This window comes from Gadus morhua, chromosome 4 (genome assembly GCF_902167405.1).
Source record: "Gadus morhua chromosome 4, gadMor3.0, whole genome shotgun sequence".
NCBI classification, from domain to species: Eukaryota; Metazoa; Chordata; class Actinopteri; order Gadiformes; family Gadidae; genus Gadus; species Gadus morhua.
In genome coordinates, this window is record NC_044051.1 from 22,863,388 (window position 1) to 22,878,176 (window position 14,789).

Here is a 14,789-nt window from a genome sequence, read left to right on the forward strand (position 1 = left end):
ATTGAGCTCCACCGTTACCACCTCAGAACTCTGCAGGAACGATTAGTCGATTAACGCGTGGCTCGGAGGCTCCTCAAGGAGTGCAACAATCCTACGTCTTGACACCTGGTGCAGTCGACGTGTGGCTCGGGGGCTCCCAGGAAGTGCCACAATCCTACGTCTGACACCTGGTGAATCTTGAGCTAGGTCAATCAAAACCGTCTAAACTAGGTAGAATAAAGAGTCATCCAAACTTACAACAATTATGCACATCTTGGTATTAAATATATGGTGATATTCTATAAACAAAACAAAAACTGAACCTAAAAGAAAAATTCAGAAGTTATTGGGTGAAGCAAATGTTATTACAAGTTAATTATAATGAACCATTTTCTGATTATCTTAGTTTTATATGTGGTATGCTTTCAATATTCCCTCGTGTATGTAACAGTCGAGTAACCTCCATTATTTTGGTGGCTCTGGCACACACAAGAGGACATTTACACATGGTATATGAATCCACCATTTGTTTTCATTCTATATTTTTATTTTCATTTTATTTTTATCTCTATATACACATTTGTAAGAAAAGCACGAACGAAGATGCATCATAACATGCTAGACAGACCTAAAAATAAGCATATTATTCAACAATTTGAGACCTCAGATGGGATTTCTTCCTGCGGAGCCCTTCATTTTCTAAAGGGTCCGCAGAGAGGTCTGCTGAGTGGCCAGGAGTTCTTACACATTCAGAAGTGTTGCTGAGGACAGCTGCCTCACAACAAACCAAAAGCCTTTGTTAACCATATGGTCATCTAAGTCATCATTCCTTAAGATGTCATAAATATGGGGTTGGCCGTTCCTTATCACTTGCGTCTCTGCGCTTCTCTGGGGATCAAGGATAACGGGCCCAAACCAACACAGGACAACAAAGGAACAGAGTGAGAACTGATTTCCACTAACCTCAAAGGATTTTGAACGACCCTGCAGAATAACAGGGTGACAAGACCACATGGGAAAATACAAACATACAAAACTTAAATTTAAATATCAAAAAAATCTGCATTTCAATATTAGGCATCATACTTCTGTTGTTACCGTAACGTTTTTTATAGTTTGCAATGAAATATATATTTTAATCGTTCTTATTTTGGTATTTTTGGACCTCGTCAGGTTTGTTGAACTATGCATTTCTACCGCTTGTCCTCAGGATCCTCTATTGGGGGGGACTCTTCTGCTCTCCTATGAGGCAGGTTATCCCAAAACTCTTCTAATAAGAATTCCCAGGCCTGGTTAATCCCCGGACTTCTGTGGACGAGCGGTATGCATGCTATGGACAACTTTAAAGGCTAACCGTTCATGATGCGGAGTTTAGATAATTATTCCTATCTTAAGATCACCGTGTAACTGTCGTATAGGGATCTGGTTTGATGCAAGACCCCTGGGTTGGTGTCCTTTTGTAGGACTTCTTTCGGTTCTGGAATCCGGCATTCCTAATTGTTGAATACAAGATATTGCATGCATATTGGTGGTATGATATTATATCTATTGCAATCGCTCCAATGGAAGCAATAGTTGACCTTTGAACACCTCACGCAGTGTTATTCAGTCTATTCGTATGTAGTAGCTGATTATAGTAGAATTTAACCCATGTACCTTTAATATTCGCAAAAAACGTATTGTAATTGTGTCTACCGCAGTTGAGCTAACTCCCTCCTTGGGCACCGTTTAAAACCATGTGCACCATTTATTAATTAGACATATTATTCTAGCAGTTGAACCCCGTGTCTATTTGAACCAGCCTGGTTCTCTACCTGTCTTGCTACACAAAACGCATGTTGAATAGACAGAAGCGCTCAGCAACCTGAAAAAAAATAATAATTACTGTCCGTGTGTTTGGCATTCGTTCTTATACTGCCATTTCCTGGAGAGAGAAAGAATTAAGATCAATGCAGAGAAGTAAAAAGATGAGTGTTTGGCAACTATAATGCTTGTGTTGCCACCTTGTGTTGCTTGTGTTGCCACCTCCTAAAGAGAAAAGAGAATTAATATTTTATGCACAGAAGTAAAATGATGATCGTGGGCAACTGATCGTTGTGTTGCCACTCCCTGATTAGAAAAGAGAATATTTGTAGTAATGTTAACGATTAAAAATGATGAATGTCGGGCATCCATTACTGCTCGGGTTGCCAAGGCCTGACGAGAAAAGAGAACAAATTTAGTACGAATGCAAGAGATCGGCTACTTGGAAAGCTGGGGGTAGTCTAGTTGGGACTCATAATAGTTATATATTTGTGGTACATTTGGAGATGTTGAGATGTAATTGGGAATAATCTCGTGTTAACGAGTAGGGGGCACTACCAAGAACTACAAATATGGCTGCGGTGCATACTACATACGTATCAGCCGACTACAGAAACTTCTTTGAGTTCTATCTGTCCGGCTGAAAATTGTGGTACCTTATAACATAAGGCTACCACTTAACCGCAATTTGTGTTCTCAATACACTATGGCTCTGCGCTGTGTGTACATTTATATGTACACAAGTTATCGTTGTTAAAAATAGCGACAGAGAGAGAGATGTGTCGTGGGAGAGGCTGGGGGGTGGTCTTTATGATGAGGGTTTAGAGGGAGGAAGATTGGTGGTGGGGATGGGGTTCATTAAGACAGTGGAGGAGGAGACGCGGAGAAAGACGGGGTTGGAGTGAGAGAGAGATGGAAGGCCAGTGAGGGGACAGGGTGTTAGACTGGGCCTGGAGGGGGGGTGGTGGGGACTTTTACGAGTGTAAAGGGTTAGGAGGGACTTGTAGATTAATAATTCATCGTTTTTAATAACAAAATATCAACAGACTTGAATATAAAAGTAATCATGCAGTCTTGGATGTTATTAGCGGATCATCAGATAGGTGGTATTTACTCTGACCGTCCGCAATGGAGCTATTGCTTAGGAACACAGACCGTGCCGGCCTCAGGAAAGTTCAGAAGAATGGGAGAAGTTAAAGATAATAATGATTGGAACTCTCGTTAATGTTCTTTTGTGGCTCGATCTTCACAGAGACCGACAGTGGAGGACCTTACCTCGCACCCATAACCATGAACAATCGTTAACGACAAGTACTCAAAACGACGCCAGTGGGGCATTTAAGACAAAGCTATTCTGTGGGGAAGGGGGGGGGTGGGAGACAGGGAAAAAAGGGTGGGGAGGGAATTTACGAGAGGGGGTTTAGGCGGGAGGAAGAGACGAGGAGATCTACGAAGGGGGGGATTTGGGGGGGTTGGATTCACTACCAAGAACTACAAATATGGCTGCGGTGCAAACTACATGCGTATCAGCTGACTACAGAAACTTCTCAGAGTTCTATCTGTCCGGCTGAAAACGGTGCTACCTTATGGCATAAGGCTACCACTTAACCGCAATTTGTGTTCTTAATACACTCTGTTTCTGCGCTTTGTGTAAATTTATATGTACACGGATAGCCCTATGAGATCCTTGGATGATAAGGGGAACTACAAATAGAAGTCATTGTTGTTAAAAATAGCGACATAGAGAGAGAGATAGAGAGAGGTGATGTGGGAAGGGTGGGGGTTCGTTCTATTCTCTGGGGAAGGGGGGGGGGGGGGGGGGGTCTTTATGAGGGGGGGTCTTTATGAGGGGGGGGGGTGGGAGATAGGGACTAAAGGATGGGGAAGGAATTTAAGGGGTGAGGGAGGGCCTATCTTTAGACAGGCAGGCAGACAGAGAGAAAGAGCGAGGAATTGGGAGTTACAAGATTGTACAACGTTAATTACTTTTCAATATTCCATATTGAAACTGTGGAACAACCTTCCTGGTTGCCCAAAAGCAATATGTCTGTACAAACAAAGTGGATTTACAGATTTATCACATGTATGCATAAATATTGTTCTCCCATAGATGTTGAATTCTATTAGTTACAAAACTATAGCCAAAATATTATGCGTCAGAAACTATTGCTTTACCGATGGTTTTCAACTTAATGCTATGGATTTATTGATTCGTAGAGGATGAGGGCACTTAATGAGCGTGCGGAATACCTCAAATATTGGAATGAAATATACAATATAATACTTCCAGCTATTGACTAGTGAAATGTGACAATTATATACCATTGGCTGAATAAGTAACTGCCAAAACATTGTTATCATTTGAAACAGATGGATTTTAAAGGGAATATTTTTATGGAGAGAGAACATATTTCTAGAGACAGACAGACAGACAGACAGACAGACAGACAGAGCACACCGGGGGTCCCTTTGTGCAGGCTACCATTGCCTTATCAAAACACCCAGGTCAAAAATGACACTTGTTGTCTTCAATAAGTGTGTGCTTGGAGAGAGATAGAACATATCTCTAGAGAGAGAGAGAGAGAGAGAGAGAGAGAGAGAGAGAGAGAGAGAGAGAGAGAGAGAGAGAGAGAGAGAGAGAGAATGTAACACTTAAGTCGAGGCCCCCTGTTGCTCTTGAGCAATGGCGTTTGTTTCAAAAAGGGCTCAGACTACAAAGACTGTGGAGGTACGAACAAAGGAAACGCACGTTTCCAAGACGCGTTGTCCCTTTAAATCGTACACCACGTGGTACATCCAAAATGCTGCAGAAACAAACTAGTTTTGGATCTCTATAAGAAGTATGAGATTCCAGCAAGTTTGTCCCCACGGCGGGTTAGCGAGGGACTTGATAGCAGATGGGTTGTACTGCGTAAGTTCTACCTCTACGGCTGCGTTTTATACTAACCAAAATTGCACATTAGATGTTACATGAACCGGGCTGTGAGGAATCAATTAGATTTGAACTCCTTGGCTAACGCCGGCCAAGCCTCCGGTTCAATATGCAACTAAGCTAGATTAACGTTAAAAACCTGACCTTTCCTCGCCCCGCCGTAAGAGTTCAGAAGTTTATGGTCGGTAATAAATATACCTTATGGTGGCCCGGCTGAACTCGAAGCTTATCACCAAATAAATAACACTTAACCACAGGTAATACGTCTCCCACGTTGGTACAAACATTTAGATCTAATCAGGATTGGATACAGTCTATCTACAAACCCATATAAAACACACTCCCAGCCCTTTACTTCGTGAGCTCGTTATTCAATTTCAATCTGTTAGCGTATCCTAGGCCGTTCGTCTAACCGGCTGTATGAATTTAAACCAGTCCGAGATTACACGTCCCCGCAACCAGTCGAAGGCAGTACAAGCTATTCACCTAATGTTACTAATCTAACTATACAGAGTTTAGTCATTGACAACAGGTTCTGTTTACCTTTCTTGTGGCGCCTGTAAGTAGCTTGTACTGCTCCCGACGGCCCCGCGGTCGCAAGTCACGGTCCGGAACTTTCCAATCACGTCAGGGTTACCAAATTGCAATGTACTTCTTGGAAAGAGGGGTCGAATCCAAAGGAATAGCTTTAACGAGACTTTATTTGTATAAAGTATTTTCGGTATGGTAAACTGATGCTCTGAAGTAAAGAGAGATTGGAGATGTGCCTTAGCACGTGCGAGAGTGTTCTCCTAGCTGATCCTAGCCACAAACCCACGTATGGTAATCGCTGCCGGGAGAGTTCTAAAGTTTTCGTGGCCAGGTGGTCTTCTTTATGGACTCAGCGAGGACCGGAAGACTTGGAGAGAAACCGGTGTGACGTAATCCTCGGTTTTCCTCGCCTGGTCTGTGATGCTGCCCTCTGTGGCTAAAGTATCTATTGTAGCCTTCAGTAATGTCCTGCTTTCCCTTGTGGCTATGTGTAGTATTTACGGCTTATATATTTGGTCCTACCCCCTATTGGTTAAGTGAGGGAAATACAGCTTGTGTTCCTAAAATACGTAACACTAGACTATTTAATTAACAATTATTCACCTCAGGCTCCGTGAATAGTGGGGAATAGAGGGATAAAAGACAAGAGATATATCCCTTGTCGTATCCCTCGTCTTGTCGATTAGTTTGTTTATGTGACGATTTCAAAAACTTTTTTGGTTTTGTTTAAAGCATGCTACACGCGATTGGTTGGTTAGATTGGTGGCATGGAGAGCAAATGAAAATGATTCCCGCTTAAATACGAACGTTCTAGATGTATAAATAATCCCGCTTGTCATCACTTGGTATCCAAACCACTATGGCGTTTTGATCTCTGAACTGAAAAAGGGTTTGGTTCATACAACACCGGGGCCGTGTTCCAATACCCGTACTGTCCGTACTGCGTACTCAAAATTTGAGTACGCAGTACGTTCCAATTCAGATCCGGCGAAAGAAGTATACTTCAAGGACCCGGATGCCGCACTCAAAATGGGCTAATCGTGAAGTGTGGATCGAAGGACACTCTCCGTACTCAACGGCAGCCATCTTAGCTACGTGGCGGAAGAGGCGGAGCCAGGCTGAGCAAAAGTCGGCGTATTTTCCACAAAGCCTGCATTAATAGTCATTTTGTAGTTTTTATAGCTTTTTATAGCTGCTAGGCGTAAAGAGTTCACCGTTCAAAGCGGGATGTTTATTGCGGGGGAGGAGCCGCGGCGGCAGTCGTGATCGTCATTTCCGGTAAGTGCACCACAGAGTACTCGATTTGGAACAGCACTCACATCTGAAGAATTAGCGTACTCAAGTGAGTACGGATAGTGCAGATAGCGTACTTCCTTTAAGTGTACTCATGGAAGTACGGGTATTGGAACACGGCACGGGTGCCCAGTTACAGCCGCGATTAATACTTCAGCCGACATTTTGTTCAGTGAGTGAATAAAGGTAGGTAGGAACCAATGTGCCTGCCGGTGTTCCCTGGGATCCACGCAAGCGAAGAGCGTCTACATTCCGATTGGCTGTCAGTGTTTGGCCGCTGAAGCGCGTCATAGTCATTTGCATAAAGTTAAAAAGTTTTCAACTTCTTTTTGACGCTCTGGTCGCTCAACTTTGGCCGCTGGTTGCGTTGGTCGCTTTGGTCGATCTTGCCCATAGAAAGTGAATGACTTCCGGCGATTTGGTCGCTGTATTCGCTTCTGGTATGGACGTACAAGTCATTTGTAGAAAAATAGCCTATCATCACAGACTGTAGGAATGTCACCCACCCTCAATCGCGTACGACACTGACGCTCATAATCTGTAGTGCAAGGGAGTTCGTGCACAGATCCCTGAGACAAACGGCTACGCGCACACATGCAAACCCATAGCTATGGCGACACATTAGTGCCATAATTCACTAATGTGATAAAAGATGCATTCGGGCGTATTATATTATTCCCCACGCGTAGATATTAACTGCGAGCGCGCAAATGATCAAATGATCGCAAAACAGCCTCTCGCGCGCGCAAATTACCTCAGCGCGCGCAAAACAGCCTCTCGCACGTGCAAATTACCTCAGCGCGCGCAAAACCTCTCGCGAAAGATGTTTTTACGCTCTCGCTCAGATTTAATTTTGGCACTATGGGGGAGGGAACCAAGGCAGGGCGGGCTTTCCTATGATTGGCCGTTTCTGGGGCGCGATATTTGATTGACAGCCCTCCTCAGCCCTCCTCTCATTCAATTCTGAATTGTAGAGTAAATGGCTGAAACGATAGTTACTTATTGTAACTCTAGATTCTATGAGTATAGGCGCAGCCTTTTAAGGCTATCGCTATTGGGTTATCCCTAGGCGTGAGCCGTAGCACTGAAAAATTTGTAATCCCCGCCCACCAACAGCGTGGGCCTCAATTACGTCCGCGTGCGGCGTGCCTCAACGACGTCCGCATTTCGCAGATATAGTCGGGCGCCGGCGGACGTTCTGCTCCCAATAAACAGCTTTTCTTCAGCTATTTAAAGGACAATGAGGCCGACACTTAAAAGGCTGCGCCTATACTCATAGAATCTGGAGTTACAATACGTAACTATCGTTTCAGCCATTTACTGTACAATTCAGAATTGAATGAGAGGAGGGCTGAGGAGGGCTGTCAATCAAATATCGCCCTTCAGAAACGGCCAATCATAGGAAAGCCCGCCCTGCCTTGGTTCCCTCCCCCATAGTGCCAAAATTAAATTCGAGCGAGAGCGTAAAAACATCTTTCGCGAGAGGTTTTGCGCGCGCTGAGGTAATTTGCGCGCGTGAGAGGCTGTTTTGCGTGCGCTGAGGTAATTTGCGCGCGCGAGAGGCTGTATTGCGCGCGCAGAGATCATTTGCGCGCTCGCAGTTAATATCTACGCGTGTGGAATAATATAATACGCCCGAATGCATCTTTTATCACATTAGTGAATTATGGCACTAATGTGTCGCCATACATAGCGAGTGACGTAGGACGTAAAGTCCCGCCCAGGTCGAAGTGGCGTCGATTAAGGCCGTTTCTCAATTCCTAGCACGCGTACTACGGACTCGATGACTTGCAGGCACGTACTTGGCAAGTCTGTACTTCAAGCACATACTTGCGAGCACGCGAGTACGTACCTGCGATTGGAACAGCAGCGGACTCGATGACGTCACCACCTCTGCTCGTCCGTTAACTGTGCTACGGCCTCATTTAGGCATATACTACTGAACAATATAAACAAATGATATAAAACAAAGTCCCAGCCTCTTTCATTTTCAAATAGTATGTAAATATTCTGAATGAATAAAAATTGAAAAGATATGCGTGTCCTGTCAAGTGTATAAGCTATACACACACGACTTTATATATATTTATATATTATCTTATATTATTATTATATTATATAAATATATATATAAGTTAAGAGTAACTTAAAGATCCCATGCCATGCTATTTATGGATGCTTTAATATAGGTATTAGTGGGCTACAAACACAGTATTCAAAGACGTCCCCGAAATTCAGCCGTGGTGCAGAGTTACAGCCACTCCAAACCAGTCGCACATTGAGCTTCCCCCAAACGCGCTGTTTCGGTGGGCGTGTCAAGGCAGGTCAAGGAGGGGGGTGGGGGTGTGGCCCTGAGCAGCTTGTAGCCACAGTACAATGCGCTCTGGTTACGGTGGGTGTGTCAAGGCAGGTCAAGGAGGGGGGTGGGGCTGTGGCCCTGAGCAGCTTGTAGCCACAGTACCATGCGCTCGCCGCTCTGTTGACGGTGGATGTATCGCAATGGCTCGTAGAAACCCATATTATACATAGATATCTATATAATATAATATAATATAATATATGATGTATATTATCACCTGGCCCTGCATGCGCTCTGTTTACGGTGGATGTATCGCAATGGCTCTTATAAACCCATATTATACATAGATATCTATATCATATAATCTATAATATATATTATCACCTGGCCCTGAGCAGCTTGTAGCCACGGTACCATGCGCTCTGTTTACGGTGGATGTATCGCAATGGCTCTTAGAAACCCATTTTATACATAGATATCTATATCATAATATATATTATCACGGCCAAAGGCCCCAGGACTGTAACGCTGCTGGAGTTGTTATTAGGATCTAAACAACACGTCGGACTCTCGTCTCTGGTATTTCTACAACGAGACTCGTAGTGGGGGTTATCTCAGCCATGGTTGAGAATGAATTGGGGGAAAGGAACTTTGGCTTTGACTCCCTGAAGTACATGAACCACGACATGGAGGAGAAGAGGATTGTTGGCCGCGAATGTATCCCGCTTGAGCCCTGCTTCCCGCCGCCTCGGCAGAGGTCAGCGCTAATCACCGCCTCCTGAAGCGGTGGTCCATCGGCAGCGAGGCTCCGGCGGGAGACGACCGCGGTCAACAATCCCTTTCTCCTCCATGTTGTGGTTCATGCCTACTTCAGGGAGTCAAAGCCAATGTTCCTTTCCCCCAATTCATTCTCAACCATGGCTGAGATAACCCCCACTACGAGTCTCGTTGTAGAAATACCAGAGACGAGAGTCCGACGTGTTATGCGCAGTGGTGGGCAGAGTAGCTAAAAAATGTACTCAAGTAAAAGTACTGTTACTTTAAGATTAGAATTACTCAAGTAGAAGTAAAAGTACTCGTAAAAATAATTACTCAAGTAAGAGTAAAAAAGTATGCAGTGAAAAGACTACTCAAGTACTCAAGAGTACAAGTACTGAGTTTCTCCGATTTATTTTTTAAATAAACAGAGCAACACAAACGGTACAAAATAGACACCAACAAAATATAAAACAGCAATGTTCAAATAAAGATAATGCAAATAACATCCTTTTAAATAAAATAAATAAGGTCTTTAAAAAAAAATGTATAACCCTTGAACTAAAACAATAACAAATTAAATCTTTGCAAAATTAAATACATCAACGTGTGTGTGTGTGTGTGTGTGTGTGTGTGTGTGTGTGTGTGTGTGTGTGTGTGTGTGTGTGTGTGTGTGTGTGTGTGTGTGTGTGTGTGTGTGTGTGTGTGTGTGTGTGTGTGTGTTTGTGTGTCACTCTGTTCGAGCCTGCATGAGAGTTCAATGTTGTCATTAGCTGTAACGTCTTTCTGACCAATCGCAGTTCAAGGCCGACCTGGGCTGTGCCACTTCGGGAGGGGGCGCTCAGTTACTCCTCTAGACAAAACCGAATTGGTTGCGAGTCGACGTTGACCCGGCGCCCCCCGTTAACGGGCCACAGGGAATTTTCCCAACTCTCCCGATTACCACTCTGCGTTGTGCGTGCCTGCGTGCCTGTGTGTGTGTGCAGGCGTTATTCAATTGCCTCTCGGCCGCTTGTACCCGCGATCTCGTCCTTTCGGCCATCTCCCAACCCTCATGACCATAGGTGAGGATAGGAACGAAGATCGACCGGTAGATCGAGAGCTTTGCCTTGCGACTCAGCTCTCTTTTCGTAACAACGGTGCGGTAAAGCGAACGCAATACCGCCCCCGCTGCTCCGATTCTCCGGCCAATCTCACGCTCCATAGTACCCTCACTCGCGAACAAGACCCTGAGGTACTTGAACTCCTTCACTTGGGCTAAGGAATATTCACGTGATAGAAATAGATCTCGCATGTAATAAAAGAAAAGATCTAAAAAAACAAAGTAACGACCGTCACGTAGCCAATGGAATGGCGTAAAAGTACCGTTCTTTCTTCAAATATTTACTCAAGTAAAAGTAAAAGTATGTTGCAATAAAACTACTCCTAAAATTACAATTTATCCAAAAAGTTACTCAAGTATTTGTAACGGAGTAAATGTAGCGCGTTCCTACCCACCTCTGGTTATGCGCCATCACACCAACAGCAGAACGGTTATCCAAATAACAAGGAAGTGTACAACACTTGCGTTACAGTCCTGGAGCTCTATATCTAAATAATATCATATAATACATAGATATCTATATCAAATAATACATATTATCACGGCCAAAAGCTGTGTGCACGTCCAGACGATATAATGAATCACAAAGGACTTCGTCAGGTTCTCCGACGTCTCTGGTTCTTCCACTTCCACATCAATCTGTAGTAGACAGAGCCGCGCGCTGCCTGCTGCCTGCTGCCGGCACAAGGCACCACCGCCCGGCTGCCCGCTGCCGGGCGGTGGTGCTTCGCGGCGGTGGTGCCTCGCGCCGCGGCAACCGGCGGCAGGCAGCATGTCGCAGTTCATGTACTTCGATGTCGTTCTGCCATTGCATTCAAAATTCTGTAACTAGCCTGTTACTACGAACTAAGCAACTACCATACACGTATTAGCATTTAGCACTAGCTCAATCACGACTCCTTCAGAATTCTTGTGGGTGGTTACGAACCAACCAAGTGGGCAGGGCCATGAATAATAGTTTGACAACGCTACGTCACAGTGTCACCTTATCCAGATTGGCTCATTTCTTCTGCCTTTTTCCTTTCATTGCCTATTGCATTCAGAAGACAAACTGCATAGGTTTCAAACTTACCACAGCTCACAAACTTATTCAGACCTATGTTATTTAACAAACAACAGGAAAAATGTGATTTTAATGGCATGGGCTCTTTAAGCTACAGTTGTGCGTCTTCTCCATATTGTCCGCCATCGTACTGCTGCGAGTGCGAAATGCATCCTGGGATTTATAGCGATTGCAAGCACACACGAGCCACCTCCGATGCATGCTTGGTGAAACGGCGAGATCGAGCACGCATCAAGAACACTTCCGGGTTTTACGACAGTACTCGCTTGATGCGTGCTTCGAATTGGAACAGTGCTCGGGTAACGACTGATGACGTTTCACGAGTCCACGAGCACACGAGCACGCACAAGTACGCGAATTGAGAAACGGCCATAGAGTCCCCTTCGAATTGGAACAGTGCTCGGGCAACGACTGATGACGTTACACGAGTCCACGAGCACACGAGCACGCACAAGTACGCGAATTGAGAAACGGCCTATATTTCTACAAATGACATTACGAAACAACACGAACTAAGCTAACATTAGACTATAGCCATACCAGATAACGCCATACCAGCTAACCCTAACTATTTCTATTAAACTCTGAACCACTTTACAACAGGCAACTGTGTGTTGGTGTGTCTTATTGCTTCCCACGTCTGCATCTTTCCCACTCCTGGCTAATAGTTTCAGCTTTTGTACTGTATATCAGAAATGATCACCCTGTACCACACTGCTGACTTGTTGATGTTTTGTGAGCACTCAGGCATTTCTCTAGGTATCTTAAGTTTCCTACTGGAGTCATCAATACTTTGAACTTTGTTATTGTAAGAAATATTGTGTTGCAAAAACACTTTGTGTCTTACCCTTACCGTTACCCTAACCTTAACCCCAGTAACAATGAGTTGTTCTCTGACCACTAACCCATCAGGTCTTAGTTCAAGAGTTAACCACTTGACAATCTTCAAACTTCGGTTGCCTAGAAATTGTAAAGACAGTAGCCGCGTTTACATGAACACATCAGATTTCTATGCGGAACAGAAAATGATCATGTATACGCCTCATTCGGAATACAATTATCTGTTCGGCATAGATTCTAGGCCGAATAGAAGAGGTGGTGTAGTCCGTTTTAATCGCCATGTATACACTTATTCCGAATAGATTGGGGTTAAACTTAGAGCAGCCGCAGTAGTTCGCCATTGGTCCACTGAGCTCCGTCGGTACTTTTAAGCACACCGAACTTCACCGCTGTCAAGGAAAGTGGATTTATTGCCTGAATCACCTCTTTGTTATCACTCCGTAAAAGTAGTCCGGTAAGCGTGTCCGGTTGCTTAGCGACGGGACACGGGTGTTTATTAATGACGTGTTGCGTCCGAAATAACTGTAAATGAGTAGGCTACTACTAGTACTTTTGCAGGCTGAACGTTAAAATACTTCTTAACTTAGAGAGATGGCATCTGCAGTAGTGCGCAATTGGACCTTCGAGGATTCCTGGTCACTAAATTTCCGTAAGACCACTCTCTCCCACCAGTCTTGGCTGCGGACTCGCATCCAAATTCCTCTTGTTTGCGACGGAGCTTAGGGTAAATATAAAGATCTGACGAGAAATTGACGTTGCTGCGCTGTGCTGCTCCTTCTTAATTGAAGGAGCAGGCAGAGAAAAGCTCTCTCCTGCTGTGCTTTCATTAAAATCTAATTTAAAACCCCCGATAGTGATAAGACATCCATTATGTCGCCGACGGTCCAGCGATGTGTCAGGTGTGCGCGAGAGACATAACGGACACTTTTGTTACTGCCATGTATACAGTACATTCGGAACACATTTTAGGAACAGATCTATGCCGCATAGAAATCTATGCGGATCAGATGTGCCATGTAAACGCGGCTTCTGATGTGTGTACATTGTGCGAGTATCCGTCACTCGCGATGTGTGTGCAGTCCAAAATGAAAGAAAAAACCTTGCATCACTAGGGAATCGAACCCCCAATCATCAGTCTTTAAAGGGGACTTATTATACCACCAGGTGTGAGTGTGATTAGCCTTACAAGCCGTTTCGAAAATCTGCCTAATATGACATCACTAGTGGGTGTGTCCACCTAGATCTGTGCTGGATAGATGAGCAATGTTTACTTTAGTCCACTGGGTAGGCTGGTAGATAGATCTATCCAGCACAGATCTAGGCGGACACACCCACTAGTGATGTCATATTAGGCAGATTTTCGAAACGGCTTGTAAGGCTAATCATACTCACACCTGGTGGTATAATAAGTCCCCTTTAAACGTTGGTCGTTGGTAACTGTAAACAAAGAGATCGCATTTGTTTAACTGCTAACTAACAAACGGGTTTATGCGTTCACTGAACAAAGATTATGGAAATAAAAGACCAATTTTCCATCAGAAAAATCATCAGAACCGTTATTACCAACCCATAGACACTAAAAGCCAAAACCTTTCTCACATGCACACCCATCGCGAGTGACGGCTACGCGCACACATGCACACCCATAGCGAGTGACGTAGGACGTAAAGTCCAGCCCAGGTCGAAGTGGCGTCGATTTAGAGAGTCCCCTAGAGGAGACGTAGCCTGGCTCCGCCCGCCTAAGTACTTCCGCTCAATTTGAATTTCCCTTCAGTACTAGGTCTGGACCTGCTGTATGTAATTTGGTTTTCTGGTGCCGCCACAGCGGCCACCAATCAGCGAACAGAGGGCATGTCTGAGAACAATGACGATAAAGTCGTACGCCAGTTTGAGTTGTTGTTGTAGGTCGGTAGTTGATTTACAATGTGCAATTTTTCCCTGATAAATTAAATTTGACGAACAAAACCTGCAGCTGTCGTTGACGGACATTTTCGTGCAGACGCGCAAGGTGTTTGGTTTGTGTACAACCTGCGCGTGATTCCCGGCGCATGACATACGTCACAACCAAACGTTAGCGATTGGTTATGGCAGATCCAGAGTGGCACTGGGCAGATCCAATCATTTTAAACTTCAACAGACACCCGCCTTCAAGTGAGTTAACGTTTGTCAATTGATTAGGTCCAGACTCTCT